Genomic DNA, 23046 nt, shown 5'->3' on the forward strand with positions numbered 1-23046 from the left:
ACATTGGAGAAGGAGATGGCAACCCACTCCAGTACTCCTGCCTGGAGAATTCCATGGACAGAGGAGCCTGGTGGGCTACAGTCCATGGGGTTGCAAAGAGTCAAACACACCTGAGTGACTAACACACACAGGAAATATACATGGGATGGAAGCATTGTCCAGATAACCCAGATCAAATGAAATGCAATTTTTCAGTGTTATGCGGGCCCAAGGTCAACCTTAGGACAGTGAAAATGTAGACTAAATGTGTGAAGAACTTTCCCCTTACAGTATATTTTAATCTTGGTATAGTCAGGTTAGAAAGACCCTTTGACACTGATTTGAAAAAACAAAGAAGTCACAAAGGTGACAGTGGTGTGCATAGAAGTGGCCTCTTAGATTTGACCAAGAAAGCAATCCCAGTCCTCAGACCTGTTCTTCTCCCCTTCCTTCAGAGATTGGTGGCAGAAGTACACAGCTGTCAACTGTAGAAGTGTAGTTATTTGTGGGAGTCTTGTTGATTGCATGGCACTAAGAAGCAAGTCACTAGAATGAGCCCATTTCTTTTTTTTTTATTTAAATTTATTTATTTTAATTAGAGGCTAATTACTTTACAATATTGTATTGGTTTCTGATTTACCTTCAGAAACAAAGGATTTAAAAAAATTTTTTTTTAAGTGAAGGATAATTGCTTTACAATATTGCTTTGGTTTCTGCCATATATCAACATGAATTAGCCATAGGTATACATATGTCTCCTCCCTCTAGAACCTCCCTCAAATCTCCTACCCTTTTCCACCCCCTCTAGGTTGTTATGGAGCCCCAGTTTGAGTTCCCTGACTCACAGAGCAAATTTCCATTGGCTATTTATTTTACATATGGTAGTGTACATGCTTCCTTGCTACTCTCTCCATTAGTCTCACCCTCTCCTTCCTCCCCACTGCCTATGTCCGTAAGTCTGTTTTCGGTGTCTGCATCTCCATTGCTGCCCTGTGAATACATTCATCAGTACTATCTTTCTAGATTCCATATATGTGTTAATATATATTTATTTTTCTCTTTCTGACTTACTCCACTCTGTATAATAGGCTCTAGGTTCATCTACCTCAATACAGCTGACTCAAATGTGTTCCTTCCTATGACTGAGTAGAATTCCATTGTATACATGTGCCACAGCTTCTTTACGTATTCATCTGTTGATGGACATCTGGTGCGCTTCCATGTTTTAGCTATTGTAAATAATGCTGCAATGAACACTGGGGTACATGTGTCTTTTTCAACTTTGGTTTCTTCAGGGTATATGCCTAGAAGTGGTATTGCAGGGTTGTATGGTAGTTTTATTCCTAGTTTTTAAAAAGGAATTTCCATATCGTCTTTCATAGTGACTGTATCAATTTACATTCCCACCAACAGTGGGAACCCAAGCAAGGGTTTTTATTAATTGGTTGGCTTACAGAAGTGTATTCACCAAAACAAACTGACTTTGCCAGTTCTGATGGTTCTGTAGCTATAGAATCTTTATTAATTGATTAAGTAGGCTTATTCTGCTTAATCAATTTATTTTGGTGACTCCTTTTCATCCTTGCTATAGACAAATTGGTCTTATAGGAGGAGTTGTTGTTCAGTCACTCAGTCATGTCTGACTCTTTTGCACTGCATGGATTGTAGCCCGTCATGCTCCTCTGTCCATGGGATTTTCCAGGCAAGAATACTGGAGTGGGTTGCCACTTCCTTCTCTAGGGCATCTTCCCAACCCAGAATCAAACTTGCAGCTTCTGCTGCATCTCCTGCATTGTAGGCAGATTCTTTACCACTGTGCCACCAGGGAAATCAAAAAGTATTAAGAAAAGGTTAAACTTTTTACAATCATCCTTCAGGTCCTCTCCTAGCCAAGCTTCAAGAAATACATCAAGAATTACTCATATTTTCACTATGGTTGTTGATTCTCCTTAAAGATGAGGTTTTGTTTGCAGATATATGAAATTCAGTTGACTGTTGATCAGCAGGTTTTAGCCTCCTTGTCTTTTTATTATTTGGTCAGTCACCCGTTGGAACAGTGGCTGCACAGAAATACTTAAGATTCTGGAATTTAAACTGAACAACTGTGTGGCAAACAAATATAACTAATATATTGTAAGAAGGAACTAATAGGCGCTCTTGAATAATAATTCAAGACTTCAGTTTGACCAAGAAAACAATCCTACTGCTTGGGCTTTTGCTCCTTGAGTCTTAGATATCCGGGTTGCCTTTTAGCTTAACCCATATTGTTAGTCTAGGTACAATAGGAAGTATTAGAAATGGTGCAGATTTCCCCTGGTTTGCCAAAATAAAGTCTGCTGCTGCTAAGTCACTTCAGTCGTGTACGACTCTGTGTGACCCCATAGACGGCAGCCCACCAGTCTCCCCCGTCCCTGGGATTCTCCAGGCAAGGACACTGGAGTGGGTTGCCATTTCCGTCTCCATAAATAAATAAAGTCTAAGGCTATACTATTATTTTCCATAATTACTTGGCCAAAGGAATTTTAAAAGGTCAGTTGTGTACCCTGGGCAAGAACTGCATTATTTACTATGGCACCCAAAGTAAGAAACTCATTTTGATGACTGTCACAGGTTTTTCAGCTTCTCTGAGTAGAACCATTACCCTTATGAATCTGTTTCACCAATTATCATTCACTTTCTTGGAAAGCATTTGATCCATGCACACACCTTATATGAAACAGTCCCTTGGGGGTGTTGGAGAGTCATATGCCAGAAATGATCTACTGGTATCACAGAACAATTAGTCTTGGCCCCGAGTTGGTATTAAAGATGCTCTCACCATAGGAAAAGGAACTCAACTACTTCACAAGAGATATAGTTCCTTATTGTTGTTGTTTATGCGCTAAGTCATGTCCGACTCTTGAGTGACCCCATGGACTCTAGCCTGCCAGGCTTCTCTGTCCATGGGATTTCCCAGGCAAGAATATTGGAGTGGGTTGGTATTTCCTTCTCCAGAAGAAACAGTCCTTAATGGAATTTAAATATATTATCTGTAGGTATCAGTAGGTATTATCATGACAACACTCATAATTGAATCTCACCAATATCCGTATCATTTTTTATTGCAAGGACATTTCACTTCATTTACATATTATCTATAAATTGTGTTACTATTGCAGAGTTAGTGTAACATCTCTTTACACTGTTTTTCAAATTAGCTTCACAAGGCCTGAATGAACTAAATTACATTTATAGTGATGATTATCTCTAATAAAGCTTACACCTAAGCAAGAATTATTAGTAAGAAATCACAATGGGCTAAGTTAGAAGCTAGGAAAGAGGAACACTGACACCAAAAGGAAAATGAGCAAAAGAATTCACGTGACAGTTTGGACACCAGAGCTTCAAGTATCTAGAACAGGGGTTGGCCGATAGGACCTGCGGGCCAAATATAAACATAAATATAAACACAGCTCGCTACTGTGTTTATAAATGAAGTTTGAATGCTGTGTAGCCATGCTCATTTTGTGTATGTGTAGTCTATGACTGCTGTTTCACTGTAATAGCAGAGGTGAGAAATTTCGGTAGAGATTTTATGGACTCAACAGCCTGAAATACTAGCTTTTTGGTTGTTTACAGGAAAATCTTGCTATTCCAACGGCCCTGGGTGGAAGCTGTATACTTAGTGAAGTCATCGACTTGTTCTAGATACACTGTTAGTAATGGACCTATATGGACCATCTGACTCTGAAGTTTCCCAGTAGAATCACAATTTAAATTCCCTCGTTCTTCAGTCACAAAAGTGTTTGCTTCTCAGGGATAGAGCCATGCCTGCTACATTAGAAGCATGAAATAGATGGTTGTTAATGTGGCTTTAAGTGCCTACTATGCACCAGGCATTGCTCTCAGTATTGTGAGAATACAGGAACAATGTGGAGAGCCTTTTATCCAATTATTGTACAGGACACAGAAAAAAAAAAGCAAAAAACAGCTCCAGTACAAGATAAAGTTCTAAGCATCATAAGAGAGTGACAGATCAAAGTGCTATGAGGATTCAAGGAACAGGAAGTACCTGAAATAAGCCTTGAAGAAATGAAGGGAAATGGGGTTCCTGGCAAATAGACCAGCAAGATGAAAAGGCATAGATGGGGGACAGCACAGAGTATGTTTGGAGAGTAGTGAGTAATCTTTGTGTACTAGTATATAGGATATGCAGTGGAAAGCAAATGAGAAGATCTGGGGGAAAATGATTGAATTTTTCTGGGGTCAGTCTTACAGTGGTACGCTAGAGTTGGTTCACACCAGAGAACTGATTATTAAATATACAGGCATTCTTTAAGTTGGTTGTTAAATCTTTGGTAACTTGAAATTGGCCGTCATGACAGTATTTATACTGCTTAAATCCACAAATGCTACAAATCCGGGCTTATTCTCTCTTTCCTTCCTCTTCCTCTTGTTTCATTTCCCTTCCCTTCTCTCTTCTTTTTTTTTCCCTCTTCTCTTCCCTTCTCTTATCTCTTCTTTTTGTCTCTTCTCTTCTCCAAGAGAACCAGTTTATCACAGTATCACTGGATTGATGTAATACCAGATATTAAACTATTCTAGAGCACATAAGAACAGTTGAACTAGTCATAACACATTGCATTCAGATGTGAGATGTTGTTTGTGAGTGCCATGCTTGAACTAGGGCTACTCCCTAGCCTGGCGTTTGCAGGTGAGAAGAGTCCTGGAAACCACAGAGGAAAAGAGCTCCTGAGTTTCTGGGATCTTCAGGATTGTGTACAAGTTGATGAATCCTCTTCTGGATGAAGGTGACAGAAACTCTGCCCAAGGCCTCAGGAATTGTGGATGGGAGTTGTACAGTCCTGTCAGTGGTAACAGAACAGTTGTGACAGGGAAAGGGGACTTGGAAGTATCTCATCAAGAGAAAGAATAGTCAGAACAAGCAAGGGAATGAGGGAGAGAGGAAGGAAGAAAGGGAAAAGAGCAGGAGGAGAAAATAGTAATGGCAACAATGGAATGAGGATGGGGCGAAAATCCAAGGGGGAGCTCAGAAGATGAGCTTAAACTTGTAGATGAAATATCATGGTTTTGGAAAAGTAAAATGGGTCTATTTTGAATAGTCTTTAATAAGGAGTTCTCACGGCACTAATTTATGACACAGGTCTAGGCAGGAATTATGTAATAGTTCAAACTCCAAATGAGTAGCTCTGTTTTTAATTATTTAAATAAGAAAGTGTGATTGGGAAAACTCAGGAAATATAAGAAACTAATCAACTGTCACCTCTTGTCTGTGGGAGTAGAATTGAATTAACTGAAATTTAATGTCTTTGCCTTCTATACTGAAATGCTGATCATGTTTCTTTTTTCAATAAAGGTAAGTAATAATATCACACATGGTTACTATGAAAATTAAATGAAATAATGCTTCCCAAACTTCCTTAATGATAATAATCATAGAGAATGTTCTACGTCACAAAAAGAGGGGAAAAAAATCATTCAGACAAACAAATGCCTGGGTCCCTTTGAATGAGACTCTTTGAATGAGAATGGGGTCAGGGGTGTTTATTGTTTAACAAGAGTCTCAGGTGATTGTTATCTTTGAGAAAATTTGGGAAAAGAGTTAATGTGAAAATGCCTTACAATACAGTGACAAGGACATAATTGGGGAAAAAAAAGAACAAAGCTGAATAAATGAACTAAGGACCAGACAATATTCAGCAAATCACAAGTTCCTTGGCTCAATCTTTCTCTTAGGTATTTAGGAGAATAGTATTAATACCTATTACCACCCAGACCTTGGGGGAGGATTAGAGTCAGTTACTGGAAATTGCTCTGAGCTCCCTGGGAAGGTAAGTGCTATGTAAACACCAGCTGTTAGGTTTATTGGTTCATTGGAAGTAGGTGGGAAAGGCTGAGAAATATTTGTCTCAGAGAGCTACTCTCTTAGAATTGTGTGCACGGGCTGGAGCTCTAAGAGACCAGGCACTGCTGGGGATATGGGCAGTAGGGAAAGTCAGAGACTGCAATAATGCCCAGCAGCTGAATCTCAAAGCTCCCGGGGCCAGGCAACGAAGGGGGAAGACCCATCCCCACTCTGGAGAGCAATAGGTCCTATCCCTTTGACAAATGCTTAAAGAGAATGCTTGGCTTTTTCAGGTGAAATAATCTAGTCCCCAGGAAGAGGATCATTTTTTATGGCCCGGAACACCCCACTGACAGTTCTCCCTGAGGAGTCATGAAGAGGGATAAGGCTCAAAGATAGGCATTCCAGGGCCTTTGCCCTTCGTCATCAGCAGCATGTGATGCAGTCAGCAAAACTGAACCCCTGCCTGGGACAGGCCACCCCAGGTTCTGCAAGGCTAGCCTTTTGCTTCAAAGATGGTCTGAAAACATCTGCTGGGGGGAGGAAGTCTGCTCTGAACAAGTGAGGATCACGGCTAAGACAGACATCTATCTCTGTCTCCTTTCCCTTCTCTCCTGCTTCTCCACCTGCTTCCAAAATCCAACTAAGAACCTCTGCCTCTGAATGCCTTCCTCCATTTTTCCTGATTCAGTTTCCCTCTCCTTCCTAGATTCTGTTCAGTTCTTGGAACATAGCTGAATTTAGTGGCCACCGAACAGTTTAAAAACCATTGATCTAAAAAACCTAACCTACTTGATTCCATGGTCTTTTTATGTGTTGAGAATTTCAGCCAAAAACATATTATTATGCTTTTTTAAATACAAGACTGTGTTTCACTTTTGATTACTAGCAAATCATATGAAAAGTAACAATGTATTTCACTTTCCTGTTGTCCTCTACTAACACTTTGGCCACCTCATGTGAAGAGTTGACTCATTGGAAGAGACCCTGATGCTGGAGGGATTGGGGGCAGGAGGAGAAGGGGACGACAGAGGATGAGATGTCTGGATGGCATCACTAACTCGATGGATGTGAGTTTGAGTGAGCTCCGGGAGTTAGTGATGGACAGGGAGGCCTGGCGTGCTGCGATTCATGGGGTCGCAAAGAGTCGGACACGACTGAGCGACTGAACTGAACTGAACTGAACGTGATAAGTTAAAAGTTTGTTCTTAATTATATAACAAGGGGCATGATAGAGGTAAACTCTAAATGCCATAATTAGAAACTAAAGTGCTTTAGAACTTGTTGTTTAGTTCAATCTGATACTGTTTTGCATGTTTCCATAAGCTTCTGTACCAGCCAGGAGATGGAGAATTACTACCGGAAACATGCTGTAGAGCAGACACAATCTGTGACTAAAACATAATTGGAAGTGTATGTTGGTCTTGGGAAACGTCACAAGATGGAAAATTCACTTGGATATCAAGAATTAATAGTAACAGGACATGACTTCCTCTGGGAAACTTATAATAATGGATAATTTTAAAATTTAGGAAGGAATTCTTGTTCACCAGAAGAAACGTTTTACATATTATCTAGATTTTCCCCAGAGGATATAAAAGTAGTACAATAAAATTTCCATTATTCAGAATTTGTGATTATTTGCCTAGGGAATGGTCTAAGGTGTACCATTTCCTTGCTATAGTTAAAGTACAATTTGAATACAAATGTTATGTGATGGATACATCAAGTGGAAACATTTACATTATCCTAGAAAACATTTTGAAGAAATGTTTACATGTAAAAGTTTATTACAAAGTATCTATATCTCTTCATTATGCAAAGATTCCTAGAAACATACATAACAAATAATTTTGTGAGCCTTATTACAATTGTATTTTCAAAAATTATTTATTTTTAATTGAAGTATAATTGCTTTACAATATTGGTTTTATCTCTGCTACAATTGTGTTCTCCTAAAAGCTTCTACAATTTAACCTTATCACTATCAATTTAGCTTTCCCCATATTAGCTTGTCCTTAATGTATTTTCCAGCCTTTCTCACACTTAGATCAGTATCACAGCAAATCTGAAGTTGACAGAAATCAAGTAATGATAGTAATGGTGATGATGCAAATAACCCAGAGAAATGCTGTACCTAACCTAATTATGCTTAAAAATTGTACTAAACCTCTTATTTGCAGATGATCTAATTTCTCTGGGGCCGCTATGACTTTCTAGGATGACTGATTTATAGGATTAACATAGTAACTCCAGGACTGTGTACAGCCTGAAGTCGCTGTTATTTATAAAGAATTGGTGAGTTCTGTGAGTCCCCATGGGAGAGTTGGCCCAACTCCTGTCATACTGGATGGGAGGCTTGTGATAAAGAGGGTGAAGAAGGAAGGGATGTAGATTTCATCATTGCCCAGAATTAGCTTGAGGAGGGATAACTTACAGCATGCAGTTAACCAGAGGCACCAAGATCAAAGGCTGACTGCCATGTATCCAGGAAGCATAAGACTGTGAAGGGAAGAAAGAGGAAAGCAGATGTTAAAATCAAAGAAATCTGAAAATGTTTTGGTAAATGGCTCTCAATGAGCCACACGGGACATCTTCATAGGAAAAGCTGAGCGGAATCCTGACAGGTTCAGGAGATTAGTTGATTTCTTTTTTTCTCGTCTCTTCCTTTGCTCCTCACTCTTCATCCACTCCCCTCTCCCCGAAGGACCAACAATTAATTGACTAAACCACAAGAGGTCCCTAGGTAGATGTTGACTTTCATCACTTCACCTTCCTCCTCTATCAGTGGGGTTGAAGACAATGGCTGCAATGAAAAACAGGCCTGTCCTAGAGCAGAGAAAGGAAAGTAAAACTATTTCTCCAAGGGAGAGAGAAAAATAGGAAGCTAGCATTTACAATCTCGGAGAAGGCAGTGGCAACCCACTCCAGTACTCTTGCCTGGAAAATCCCATGGATGGAGGAGGCTGGTAGGCTGCAGTCCATGGGGTCACGATGAGTCGGACATGACTGAGCAAATTCACTTTCACTTTTCACTTTCATGTGCTGGAGAAGGAAATGGCAACCCACTCCAGTGTTCTTGCCTGGAGAATCCCAGGGACGGGGGAGCCTGGTGGGCTGCCGTCCATGGGGTCCCACAGAGTCAGACATGACTGAAGTGACTTAGCAGCAGCATTTACAATCTAACAATAGATCCAGAAAACTTTCATAATCATCTGTGGATCTCTTGTCACCTCTGGCCATCTCTGTTGCAAGCCCTCTCAGAGGTTAACCAGGAGTCCCAGTATGGAAGCTGATACTCTTCCATTAGTGCCAACTGCTCCATTCCTCCCTTCTTGCTCTGCTTCTGAAGATGCTGCTGCTGCTGCTGCTAAGTCGCTTCAGCCGTGTCCAGCTGAAGGGGTGCCATTGTCTTCTCTGCTTCTGAAGATGGGGGCAGTGCAAAATCCAGAAGGTTGATTTTGCAGCCATATACACCTGAGTTTGAACCCCCAGCTCTAATATTTGCTACCTATGTGACCTTGCAAGCTATGTAACATCTGATTCTCAGTTTTGACACACCTATCTTGTAGCATTGCTGTGAGGATAGAAGCAAAATATAAAATAGTGGAGCAATGCTGGGAGCATGTAGGTAGGCAGACCTTGGGAAGATGACAACTGCTCTAAGGTTTAACTAATTTTCTTGGCAAATGCAGATAACAATAATATTCAAATTATATAGGATTCCTGGGTAGATTAAGAGAAAGACAACATGACACTGTAGTTAAGGGCTCTGTGATCAGTTTGTAGGTTCAAATTCTGGCTACATCCTCAGTGGCTGTGTGACTTTGTGAGAAGTATTTAATCTCTTCTTGCATGGGCTTCTCAATCTGTAGCATGGGGATAGTAATAACACTTAATTTATGGGGTCATTACATGGATTAAATTAAGTTTTAGCCTCAAAGCACAAGAACAATGCCTGGTATGTAGTAGAGTGAAGTCAATCAGTTGTCTGACTTTTTGCAACCCCATGGACTATAGCCTGCCAGGCTCCTCGGTCCATGGGATTCTCCAGGCAAGGATACTGGAGTGGGTAGCCATTCCCTTTTCCAGGGGAGGTATATAGTAAATGCTACATAAATGTTTGCTAAATTTAAAAATGAATTATAGTATCATTGTTGTTGTTCAGTTGCTAAGTCGTGTCTGACTCTTTGAACTGAACTCATGAACTGTAGCGCACCAGGCCTCCCTCCCCTTCACTGTCTCCCAAAGTTTGCTCAAACTCATGTCCATTGAGTCAGTGATGCCATCTAACATCTCATCCTCTGACGCATCCTTCTCTTCTTGTCCTCAATCTTTCACAGTATCAGGGTCTTTTCCAGTGAGCCGGCTCTTTCCATCAGGTGGCCAAAGCTTTGGAGTTTCAGCTTCAGCATCAGTCCTTCCAGTGAATACTCAGGATTGAATTCCTTTAGGATCGGTTTGATCTCCTTGCAGTCCAAGGGATTCTCAAGAGTTTTCTCCAACACTACAGTTGGAAAGCATTCATTTTGGCACTCAGCCTTTATGGTCCAACTCTCATATCCATACATGACTACTGGAAAAACCATAGATTTGACTATACAGAGCTTTGTCAGCAAAGTGATGTCTCTGCTTTTTAACACACTGTCTAGCTTTTCTTCCAAGGAGCAAGTATCTTTCAATTTTGTGGCTGCAGTCATTGTTCATATTGATTTTAGATCCCAAGAATATGAAATCTAACAGTTTCCACTTTATCCCCATCTATTTGCCATGAAGTGATAGGACTGGATGCTATGATCCTCGTTTTTTGAATGTTGAGTTTTAAGTCAGCTTTTTTACTTGCTTCTTTCACTTTTATCAAGAGGCTCTTTAGTTCTTCTTCACTTTCTGGTGAAAGCCATAAGGGCAGTATCATCTGCGTATCTGAGGTTGTTGATATTTCTCTCAGCAATCTTGATTCCAGCTTGTGAGTCATCCAGCCCAGCATTTTGTATGATGTACTCTGTGTATAAGTTAAATAAGCAGGGTGACAATATATAGCCTTGAAGTACTCCTTTCCCAGTTTTGAAACAGTCTGTTGTTCTACGTCCAGTTCTAACTGTTGCTTATTGTCCTGCATACAGATTTCTCAGGAGGCAAGTAATATAGTCTGGTATTCCATGTTAAGAATTTTCCACAGTTTGTTGTGATCCACATTGTCAAAGGCTTCAGTGTAGTCAATGAAGCAGAAGTGGATGTATTTTTGGAATTCCCCTGCTTTTTCTATATAAAACACTGTAGCACATTATATCCAGGACATAATCAGAACTTTAATAGTAATATAATTAGCCACTAAATTATTATATCATAGTTTTAGCTTAATGTCAAGTAACATTACGTGTAAATTTTGAAAAATTCTACAACAAAACAAATCACAGAATTATAAATCCCAAGGTGGTAGAACATACCTGAAAGATCATCTTGTGTGGTTGTTAAAAAAAAAAAAAAAAAATGACCATAAAATTCTTCAGCTCTCAACCCAGCAAGAGACATGACTTATATTTTCTTTCATTGAATCTGGGCTCAGTAACTACTTACATTATATAACAGCATGGAAGTGATACTTCAACTTCCCATTTTTTAAAATGTTTACTCTCGTAACCCGGCCATCATGCCAATGTAAAGAACTGATGCCTTTAGCTCTCTGAGCTCCCAGCTGGCACATGAGTGAGCCATCTTGAAAATACACATCCTTTTCTGCTCAGTTGACCAAAGCTGACCCTGCATTGAACCGATACTAGTTGTTCCTACTGAGCCCTATACAAATTACAGGCTCGGGAGAAAAGCTGTTGATGTTTACAGTCATTAGTTTTAGAGGAATATGTTATGCAACAGTCAATAGCTAACACATCTAGTTCATTCTCCCCCAGATGTCTGCATCTCCTATACACTATCACCTATCTAACCTTTGCTTAACTATTCAACAATATTTATTATTTTTTATTGAAGTATAGTTGATTTACAATGTGTTAGTTTCTGGTGTATAACAAAGTGATTCAGTTATATATATATATATATATATATATATTCTTTTTCAAATTCTTTTCCATTATAGTTTATTCCAAGATACTGAATATAATAGGTAACTATAGGTTTTTGTTTATGTATTTTAAATACAAAGGTGTGTGTCTGTTAATTCTAAGCTCCTATTTATTCTTTTTCTTCCATTTCCCTTTGGTAACCCTAAGTTTATTTTCTATGTCTGTTAGCCTGTTTGTTTTGTAAATAAATTCATTTGTATCACTTTCTAAAAAACTATTTTCCACATATGAGAAATTATGTAGGATACCTATTTTTCTCTATCTGACTTACTTTGTTAAGTATGATGTTCTCTAGGTTAATCTATGTTGTTGCAAAGGCATTATTTCAATCTTTTTTATGGCTAAGTAGCATTCTGTTGTATGCATGTGTGTATGTATATATATGCAATATACACACACACACACACTAAATCCTCTTTATTCATCCATGAATGAACACTTAGGCTGCTTCCCATGTCGTGGCAATTGTAAGTAGTGCTGCTGTGAACACTGGCATGCACGGGGTTTTTTTTTTTTTTTTTTTTTGCATTAGAGCTTTCATCTTTTCTGGACTTATGCTCAGGATTTTCAACAAAAGAAGCAAAAATACAATAGTGGAAAAAGGCAGTCTTATCAGCAAGTGGCATTGGGAAAGCTGGGTAGCCATATGTAAAATCAATGAACTTAGAACATTCCTTCACACCATACACAAAAATAAAATCAAAGTGGCATAAGACTTGAATGTAAGACATGACACCATAAAACTCGTAGAACAGAACATAGGGTCTGTATCCTAGAGTAATGGAAATAAAGACAAAAATAAGCAAATGGGACCTAGTTAAAAGCTTTGGCACAGTAAGTAAACCTTAAACAAAATGAAAACACAACCCTGAGAGTTGGATAAAAAATTTGAAAATGATGTAACAGATAAGAGATTAATCTCCAAAATATACAAACAACTTATGAAGCTCTATGTCAAAAAGCAACTCAATCAAAAAATGGGCAGAAGATCTAAATAGGCATTTCTCCAAAGATGACATACAGATGGCCAACAGACACATGGAAAGATGTTTAACATCACTAACTATTAGAGAAATGTATATCAAAAGTACAACGAGGTACCACCTCACACTAGTCAAAATGGTCATCATTAAAAAGTCTACAAATAACAAATGCTGGAGAGGATGTGGAGAAGAGAACCCTCCTACACTATTGGTGGGAATGTAAACTGGTGCAGCCACTATGAAGAACAGTGTGGAGGTCCTTAAGAAACTAAAAGAGCTAACATATGATTTGAAAAATATTTATTGAATATTTACATAACATATTTTTCTAGGTATGAGGGAATGCAGTGGTGAATAATAGGTTTTGGCTACAAGATTCTTCATTCTATGGAGGAAAGAAAAAAAAATGAAAACATATACTACAATGTCTGGGTTTGATAGGTGCTATGAAGAAAAGGGAGATGTATAAAGACTGATGAGCTGTGTGCATGTTGGAAACAGCTGCTTCTATTCCAAAGGGGATTTTTTTAAAATTCATTTTTTAATTTGAGGAAAATTGCTTTACAATGTTGTATTGGTTTCTGCCATACAACAGTGCAAATCAGACATAATTATGCATATATTGCCTCCCTTTCCTCCCTCTAGGTCATCTCAGAGTGCCAGGCTGGGCTCCCTGTGTTATATAGCTAGGGATTACTGCCTAATGAGGTGACTTGTGAGCAAAGATATGAATAAAATGAGGGAGCTGGTTTTACACACACACTGAGGGTTCCTAGCAGAAGGAAAAGCAGTGTAAGATCTGAGATAGAAGCATGCCCACATGTTCAAGGAATAATAAGGAGGCCTTTGAGGTTGAAAGGAGGGTGCAAGGAGCCAATAGATCATAAGTCAGCTCTGAGAGAAAATGAGGGTATTAGAGATCATGAAAAAGAAGTTGAATTTAATTCTAAGTGAGATGAAATGTGATTGGAGGGTTTTGATCATTGAAATTTTTAAAAATTGAGGTAAAATTTACATGAAACAAAATGCACACATTTTATGTGCAAAATTTGGTAAGTTGTGACAAATGTATACTGTGTATATAACCCATTATCACAAAAAGCTATCTTTTGTTCCCTACTCATCAATCTTCACTCCATATAATAGGCAACTGCTACTCTGATTTTCATTACTGTAGTTTAATTTTAAATACTCTTGAACTTAATGTAAATGGAATTCTACAGTGCATACTATTTTGTGTCTGGCTTTCTTCGCTTAAAAAATGTTTCTGAGATTCATCCATGCAGTGGCATGCATCGGTAGTCCGTTCTTTTTCATTGCTAAATAGTACTAGATTATATGAACATATCACAGTTAGTTTATCCATTCACTTATTGATGTACATTTAGGTTGTTTCAGCTTGTATCCACTATGAATAAAAATTCTATAAACATTCCTGCAGAAATCTTTTTATAAGAATATGTTTTCAGCTCTCATAGGTAAACATGTGGTGGGTCCCTAGATAAATGCATGTTTAACTTGATAACAAACAATTTTCTGAGTTGTGCCATGTTATACTTTCACCAGTTTTTCAACTTACTAGCTAACATTTAGAGTTGTCAGTTCTCTCTTCTACCTGGCTTCTTACTTTCACAGCCATCAAGAGGTCCTGTGGTATCCATGTTTCACTACAGGGCTAACATAGGAAAATAAGGTTTTGAGAAAAGACAGTAAATTATAGGAGAGAATTTCAGTATGTTTATAGTTGTTCACATGTTTAAAAATATCTGTTGAACTGAAATAAGTTCGCAGTCTTCATTTTTGTAATGCAGTTGAGTATCTGACAAACCTTCTTGCCAGACAAAATTTTCTATCCAATTTCGTATGTATCTCTTCTGTTGTTAGAAAATATGGGATATTGTCTTCAGTAGTATAATTTTTGTGTATTTCAAATCAGTACGCTATCACTCATGCTTTGCTCTTTTCCATGTCATGTAATTCCAATTTTCTTAACATCTTCATGTACATGTGATTTTTCAGTCCCTTTAATCATGTGTGTGACTATTCTCAGAAGTGCTTCAGAATGGACTATACCTAGTTATTCAGTTGAAACAATAGTTTCAGGTTTCAAAGCAGTGATTTCAGCTGTAAATTTACGTAAAGCATTTCCCTGCATGGATGCATATGTGAGCTAGTGTGGATTTGTTTTCGTGGGGTTGTACAGTTTTTCTACTTATACTCTTTCCAAGAATGAAGCCATGCATGGTCTCTAGCCACAGGTGTGCTCTACGTATATGTGGAATGTTATAGAGTTGAATAAACACAGCTGCACATATTAAACTGTATGACCACACAAACACACATACATGTGCACACACACAGACTCTTGCACACACGAAGCATTCAGATAAATCCAGTCAGGGTGTTTATTTGGAGGGGTTATGGTGTGGTCATTCAGGTATGTCCCTTTGCTTGGTTTATTAGCTTCTTCTGTTGTTTGGTGACATAAACACCCTGCCCTAGATTTGTAAGGGTCTTTTCTACAGCAGGGTTCTTTCCCATTTCCATCCTTTACATTGCCTCCTCTTCTGTTTCAGGAAATGAAAACAAACCACATCATCCCATATAAGTCCTGTGTGAATGGGATGGGACAATAGCCAATAACTGCAAACCAAGAGAATCATCTTTCAAATGTGAGACTACTATACGCAAGACGATTTAACAGTTTAGGTTCTCCTTTTACAAATATTTTACACAAACTGAAGGAGAAAAGACAACATTTTGATGTATTTTCTGAGGTTCTCATAGTTTTCAAATGGGTTAAACACTCATGAAGAAAAGCGATTAAGCTCCTGTTATCTACATTTCAATAAGAAAATAACTGTTTACTATATTGGTTTGCAATTGATCATTTTACATGTCTGTCTTTCCTACATGGTAATAAATAAGAACTAATGCTCCACTAATCTATGGTATACCTAGTGAGAAGTATAGTTCCTGGCCCATAATAATTGCTCAATTAAAAAATAAAAAAGCAATGCCATTCTGAATGAATGAATTCCTCTAGAATCTCAAAGCCAGCTCATGATGTAAGTAGAAGGCAGAGGGCTGTACAAAAATTTTGTCTCCACCAGTCTAATGAAAATGGCTCTTATCAAGATCCCTAATAAGCTCCTTTGTGTTAAGTCCAAAAGCAAATTATTAGTCCTCTTTTTTTCTCAATGACACTCTTTTCCCTGTCTCCATTCTTACCCCTGCCAATCCCCAACCCATGCCCCACACTTTAGTCTCCACATTATAGTCAGGGTTTTCTCTTCTAAGACACAAATCAGATTGTGTCAGTCTTCTGCTCAAAGCCTTTCAAAGGCCTCCCACTTCATGTAGAATTCAATCCAGAGTTCTTACTTTGGTCTTTAAGGCTGTACATGTTTTACCCCTGAATATCTTTCTGACCTTATCTGCTACTTTTTTGTTGCTTGCTCTGCTCCAAACACATCCCCTCCTTGCTGTTCCTTGGGCTTTGCACGTATTGTTTTCCTAGAAGTTTCTTCTCTCAGAATCTGATGGCTCTTATCTCTCACTTCACTCAATGTTAAATTGTCCTTCTGTGACGCCATCTAAACAATCTGTCTCATTCTCCAGTCTATTGCTTTATTTTCATAATATCTACTACTTAGTTTTTGTTTAGTATCCAAGTCATGTCTGATATTTTATGACCCTATGGACTGTAGCCTTCCAGGTCCCTCTGTCCTGGGATTTCCCAGGCAAGAATACTGTAATGGGTTGCCATTTCCTTCTCCAGGAGATCTTCCTGACCCAGAGATCAAACCTGTGACTCCTGTAATGGCAGGCAGATTTTTTACCACTGAGTCACCAGGAAAGTCCAATATCTACTACTCCCTGCCCTTAAATATCTGATTTTTTGTTTATCTTCTCACCAGAATATAAACTCCATGTTTCAAGGACTTGAGCAGATTTATTCACCATTGCTTCCAGGAGCTTAGAACAGTGCCTGGCAGATGAGATAAAGGGCCAAATGAGTGGCCCTTTGTACAAATGGATGAAATATAAGGCTATTAGCTACTTACTTTCTTGGAATATGGTTTAAATTGTCCTTTAAAGCCTCATACAATAGTTTCTCCCAAAATTTCTTGGTACACAATGCTGAGTCTTAGTGAGAGAAGTGGGTAAACATATATAGAATCAAAAATCTTTCTGGAGGGAAAAGAAAAGAGACTCCTTTGAGGTTTCATGTTACTACTAGGAATAACCTGATTAAGAGTCACTGGAAGAAGAGTATATGAAGGACTTAAAAGATAAATTCTTAAGGAAGGAAGGAAGATTCTGATGTTGGCTAGAGTTTTGGAGGAGAGCTAGTAATTGCCCAGTTTGTGTCTAAAGCTAGAAGCCTCCCTAGGCCCGATAACCCTCACACAACTGCCATGCTTTAGGAAGAGTGGCTAAGCTCAGGTGTTGAATACTAAACATATCCATAACTTTATGATTCTCAAGCATGTTACATTGCCTGACCGATGAAGGAGAAAGCCATGAGTAAAAATTCAGCAGGCCATGAGTCTGCAGTAGCAGAAACAGTGGCAACTGAACATGACAGACATCTAGTTCCTTCCTTCTCTGTCTGGTATTTGCAATCAGGATTGATTCTGAAATAAATAAGTATCTAGGTTTCTTGGGTAATTTGGGTGAGAGATCTTAAAAGACTATGGATATACTTCTGTCTTTGTTTTCATTTTCCTAAAAACACTAGAGCCAGAGATAATTCCCTAATGTTGGAAACAGTTGAAATATCAGTGTATTATGGTCTTTTTAAAAATTATTATATTGAGTTGGCCAAAAAGTTCATTTGGGTTTTTCCATAAGTTGCTGTGGAAAAATTGGAATGAACTTTTTGGCCAACCTAATAGTATCTATTTCCTTTTTATACCCTGTTTTCTAGCATCAGGGCTTCCTGGGTGGCTCAGCTGGTAAAGAACCTGCCTGCCAGTGCAGGAGAGGCAAGAGATAGGGATTCAATCCCTGGATCGGGAAGATCTCCTGGAGAAGGAAATGGCAAACCATGCTAATATTCTTGCCTGGAGAATTCCATGGACAGAGGAGCCTGGTGGGCTATAGTCCATGGGGTCATAAAGAGTTGAACACAACTGAGCGTGTGTGCACACTTCTGGCATTTGAATCTATAAGTCAAATCCAGTTAGAGGTTAAGAGGATATAAAATGCAAATACATATACTTGATAATTTAGATGACCTTCTCACCTTATGGTTTTATGATTTTTCTCTAAGTCAAATGGGAAATCAGTGGCAGAGATAAAAATCAGATTTTATGTCTCTTAAAGGAGTGTATATTTCATGTATTCCCTTAGACTTTTACATGGAATTCCAAATCAGCATAATATTCAGGTCAACTTCTTTTGAAAATAACACATTTTATTATGCTATAACAAAAAGCCATATATATATAATCTCTGTTAGTGTAACATAACCCCAATTGCAACAGAAACCTTGTGTATTGCTAGCAATAAATCTGACAGCCTTGATTCCTGCATTTCTAACAGGCTCCTAGGAGACGCCAATCTTATTAGTCCATGAATCTCACCTTTATTAAAAAAAAAAAGCTTCTCAAACAACCATGTACAAAGATATTAAAAATCATGGATCCTGTAATATAGTCATTCTGTCATTTAGCAGTGGTGCAATCTTGGAAAAGTTACCCTCTTTGAATCTTAATTTCCTCATCTTTTAAGTAAGGAAAATGATTCACCTTCCTAACTGATTGTTATGTGAAACAAATGATACAATGAGTATGAAAGTTTCTAATCTCTTGAAAATGTACTGCATATGTAATCCTGTATTATTTTTAATTAGCATTATTACTATTAGTCCGTAACTTCAATAACTGCTGGCAAGCCAATTCAAATGACCGTTCTGAGAAGTGAGGCCTGAATGAAGTACTCTTTAGGACACACAGGCATACGTGTGTGTAGCATGTTTGTTTAACTACCGAAGCAGTTAAATATGTGACCCAATTTTGTATGTTTTACAACAGGATTCAGGATACTCTTTCGCTGTAGCATGTTAATTATTATTTACAAGGTCATTTTAAAAACGAGTTGTCCTTGCATAACAAAGGCCCACAGCCAATATTTCATGGATAGCACACAAAGAGGTTGAAAATTGATGATTTATAGATCAGGAAATAACAGTTAATCAACTTTCCTGACTTCCCCAGCCATGTTGGGCAGTACTGCACCACCTTTCGGTTGTCAGTTACGTTTGTATTAATGGTGATACCTTTGCGGTTGAAACAGGATATGCACATTCTTGGAGGTGGTGTCTGGAAATTCTCCCAGCATGACTGGGAGGCTTGAAGCAAACCATTGCGGCCTATTCATCAGAAGCATCATGTGTTTCGACCTCAAACACAGCCTGTGGCATTCACTGTCACAGGACAAAGGGTTTGACCCCATTCCTACACACCAGTGCTCACCAAGCACTCACGCTGTTGCATTACCTTGAGAAACATTTATTCATTAATTTTTGCATTTACAGTAGGCCAGGTATTGGACTTTATGGGATTTGAAAAGTCTGGAAAGTGACTGCAAGAAAAGAGCTGCAAATATTTAAATATTTGTAAAATAAGGCATGTGAGCATTCTGAAAGACAAAAGGGTACCTTGGGTACCAAGGTAGCCAGGGTACCTTGACACACCTTCTTACTTGAACCCCCCACACTCTGCCCTAGCTCTAATTTACATTCTTCTAAGAATTTGCTTGTGTTCGTCTTGAATGCATTTAATTCTATCATATGTGTGGTTACTTATTACTCATTTCATCTGGCAGGTTGTTCAGATACGTGCCTTACTCAGCCTGGTTATCGCCCAGAGCACCAAAAATGGTGATTTCTTTTAGTAAACACTTGTTGAATAAAGAAACGGTGACTAAATGAACCACCAGTGCTTACATATAATTAATATAGGTTTAAAAATTCTCAAGTGACGAGGCCAAGAAACTGTTTGAGGCGACTAGGACTAAGCATTGTCTACGGGTAGTCTCAGATGATCATGGTGTCACAGGCATGTGGAATAATGATGAGATTCATGCTTGTTTACAGAGAAAAGTATAAAATTTACTTGCATGAAAATTTCTGTGCAGGCAAGTGGAAATGTCCCCCATTAAGTAAAAACTGCAAAGTTATCTCTGTATTTACCACAATAAAACATGCCCATATCTGGTATCTCTGGCTTTTCTCTTAAATAGCAACACACTATTTTCTCTTCAAGTCCAGTCTTGATGTGAGAGCCACTAGCCAATTAACAGCAGCCTCTTTGGGACAGCTGAAGTTCCAGAGTCATGGGTCACTTATTGCCAGGTCTATCCTCCTTCCACATGGAAACCGATCTGCCAGTGTTCCCCAATGACCTCACGATTGCTAGGTCTAAAGGAGCCCTCTCCAACTTTGTGTATCTTGACTTATCTGCAGCAATTAGCCTGCCTGACCACGCTCTCCTTGGAAGGCTTTCTTTAGCTTCCTGTGATAACTGCAGTCTCCTAGTTTTCCTTCTCCTTTCAGACCACTCCTTCTCAAAGAAAAAGTCTACTTTTTGTTTGCTGTGCCTTGACTATGTGTCCAGGGTTTGTTGTCCCTTGTTTTCTCTTAAGCTATACACTCCTTTGAGTGCCTATGTCTTCTCTCACGGTTTTAAATATAATTTATCCTGCCTTCATATGTAATGTGAAGCTTCATAAATAATGCTCTCCAGATTTAGTCAATCCTACATTTTCCGTTTCTAAAATGCAGCTGGTATACGCATGAGGAAAATTCAATGTCAAAATCGGAAAAATAAAATAATACAAGCAGCATGATTCTGTGTTTGGAATCCCTGCATCCATCTTTTAGCCAAGGTTAGAAATCCACACAGACTTGTCTGATAATCTGCCTGCCCCTCCCCTCCCATAACCTGTTCTTTCCTTTACCCTCCCTGGGCTGCTCTCTGAACTCTGCCTAGACTCCACTGTTGGGAAACTTGACAAACACTTCTTTCTGGCCAAGAGAAGTTGTCATCAAGTTTCACAGAAATTTTTCACCATTCAGAAAGAGTTTATGCTTTACCAAAAGAATTTACCTTGGGGCCCTTTTAAATAACCAACTCTCTAAGGAAATTTAATATCTGATTCAACTCTTCAAAATTAGATTTAGTCACATTTGAAAAACATGTCTATAGTTCTGTCTCACTTTACGTAACTAGCATGTCCCTGAAATATGTATAGATCAGATAGTTACATGCTGAATAATAGTTCAAATTATTAATCAACTTGCTAAGGAAAACAAATACTTTTAAAATGTAAATAAAAACATCTAATATATTGCTTGTGTAAATCTACACTTTATGTACTAAGTGTACTTATTTTTGGAGGCAGACTATGCACACCAGTAAAGAAGAGAGAGAAGGACAGATTAACACTTGTTCAGGACCTGCCAGGTGTCAGGCATTATGCCAGGAACCGTGGCCTGCCATTGTTGCAGAGCTTAGGTTTTTGTTTTGTGTGTGACAGAATATATGTCAGAAAAGCAGTGTTTGTTCCACAGCAAAAAATGTTTTCGCTCCCCTACATCCAAATGCCTGTGAGTCTGCTTTTTCAATACTGCCTTTACCCAGTAACTTATACCAGACAGACTCCTGGGTATGACTTTTCACTCAGGCTCTTCCCATCCCTCTCCTTTTCCTAAGATAGTTTCAAAGGGAAAAGTCTTATGGCTAAGCTTATTTACTATTAGGTGAAAGAAAAGTGAAAGACAGTAAAAATGTTAGTTGTTCAGTTGTGTTCGACTCTTTGCAACCCCATGGGCTATAGCCCACCAGGCTCCTTTGTCCATGGAATTCTCCAGGCAAGAGTACTACAGTAGGTAGCCATTCCCTTCTCTAGGGGATCTTCCTGACCCAGGGATCAAACCTGGGTCTCCGGCACTGCAAGCAGACTCTTTACCATCTGAGCCATGAGTTACTGATATAAAAATATCTATCTATCGATCTATCCATATACATACATATATATATGCACATATATATGTATATACACATAATACATATTATATATAACACAGTATATATCATATAGAGACTGAGAGGGAGAGAGAAGAGATTTTATTTTTCAGCCTTGGCTAATGATACAACCTACTTTAAGTGATAGTAACCACTTGATGTCCCTGGGATCTGATTCCTTCCATGTCTGTAGCTGCATGCAAGCCTTTTTGCTCCCATCTGGTCCCTGGGATAACCTCTTAATTCCACTTGTCACAAAGATGGCTATCTGTGGGCCACAGCTTCCACTCTTTGACAAGAGTTCCACAACTAGAAGCATAATGACGTGGGAAAACACCAGAGAACACTTAACTGCATTAACACTTAGAGAAGAACTCAGGCCCCACCCTCCATTCCTGATCACCTTCCAGCCATCTCCATCTACTAGCTACTCTGTGGGCTTGCAGATATGAACAGCAGCACTTGTATTAACAACTTGGCGGCTGCAGGAAGCCAGACCCCAGGAAGCAACAAGATATTTCCCTCAGGGAGGCCCTGGCTAGGGGCTTCCCTTCCTTTCCTGTGTCAACAAAGCCTTCGTTTCCTAACTCAGGCCATAGAATAAGCCAAATTCATGTTTTTCACCTTCCCTTCTGAATGGAAAGGGCCCTATTAGACAGAATTTATATAGCTATGTTGTGTTGATTTTACTCTCATTAATGGCTCCAACTCATAAAAAAAAGCATTGGAGGTTTTGAAAAAATGTATCTGAAAAATAAACAAATACACGAACTCTAGTTCTTATTCCAGAACATAGAACAAATGAAATACTCTGAGTAGGAGTGCCTAATTGTATTTCACATAGCATAACGAGTTAATAAATCACACAGCAGCTACATAAATACGTCTGTACTCTATGTGGAGAACAGTTAATAACAGCTAATGTAAATGGATGTTTATTTATTAAATAATGGGAACCCAGCAGTAATACAAAATAGGCTGCTCAAAATTTAAAGGAACACAAAACATGAAATCCTCATTACTTCTCAGTTGTTTAGTGTGGAAGAGTGAAGTGATAAGCAAACAGCAGCTATTCCACATTGTGTTTCGTTTGACACGCACACACACAATTGAACACACAGGCA

This window comes from Bos taurus, chromosome 3 (assembly GCF_002263795.3).
Source record: "Bos taurus isolate L1 Dominette 01449 registration number 42190680 breed Hereford chromosome 3, ARS-UCD2.0, whole genome shotgun sequence".
In the NCBI taxonomy this organism is placed as follows: domain Eukaryota; kingdom Metazoa; phylum Chordata; class Mammalia; order Artiodactyla; family Bovidae; genus Bos; species Bos taurus.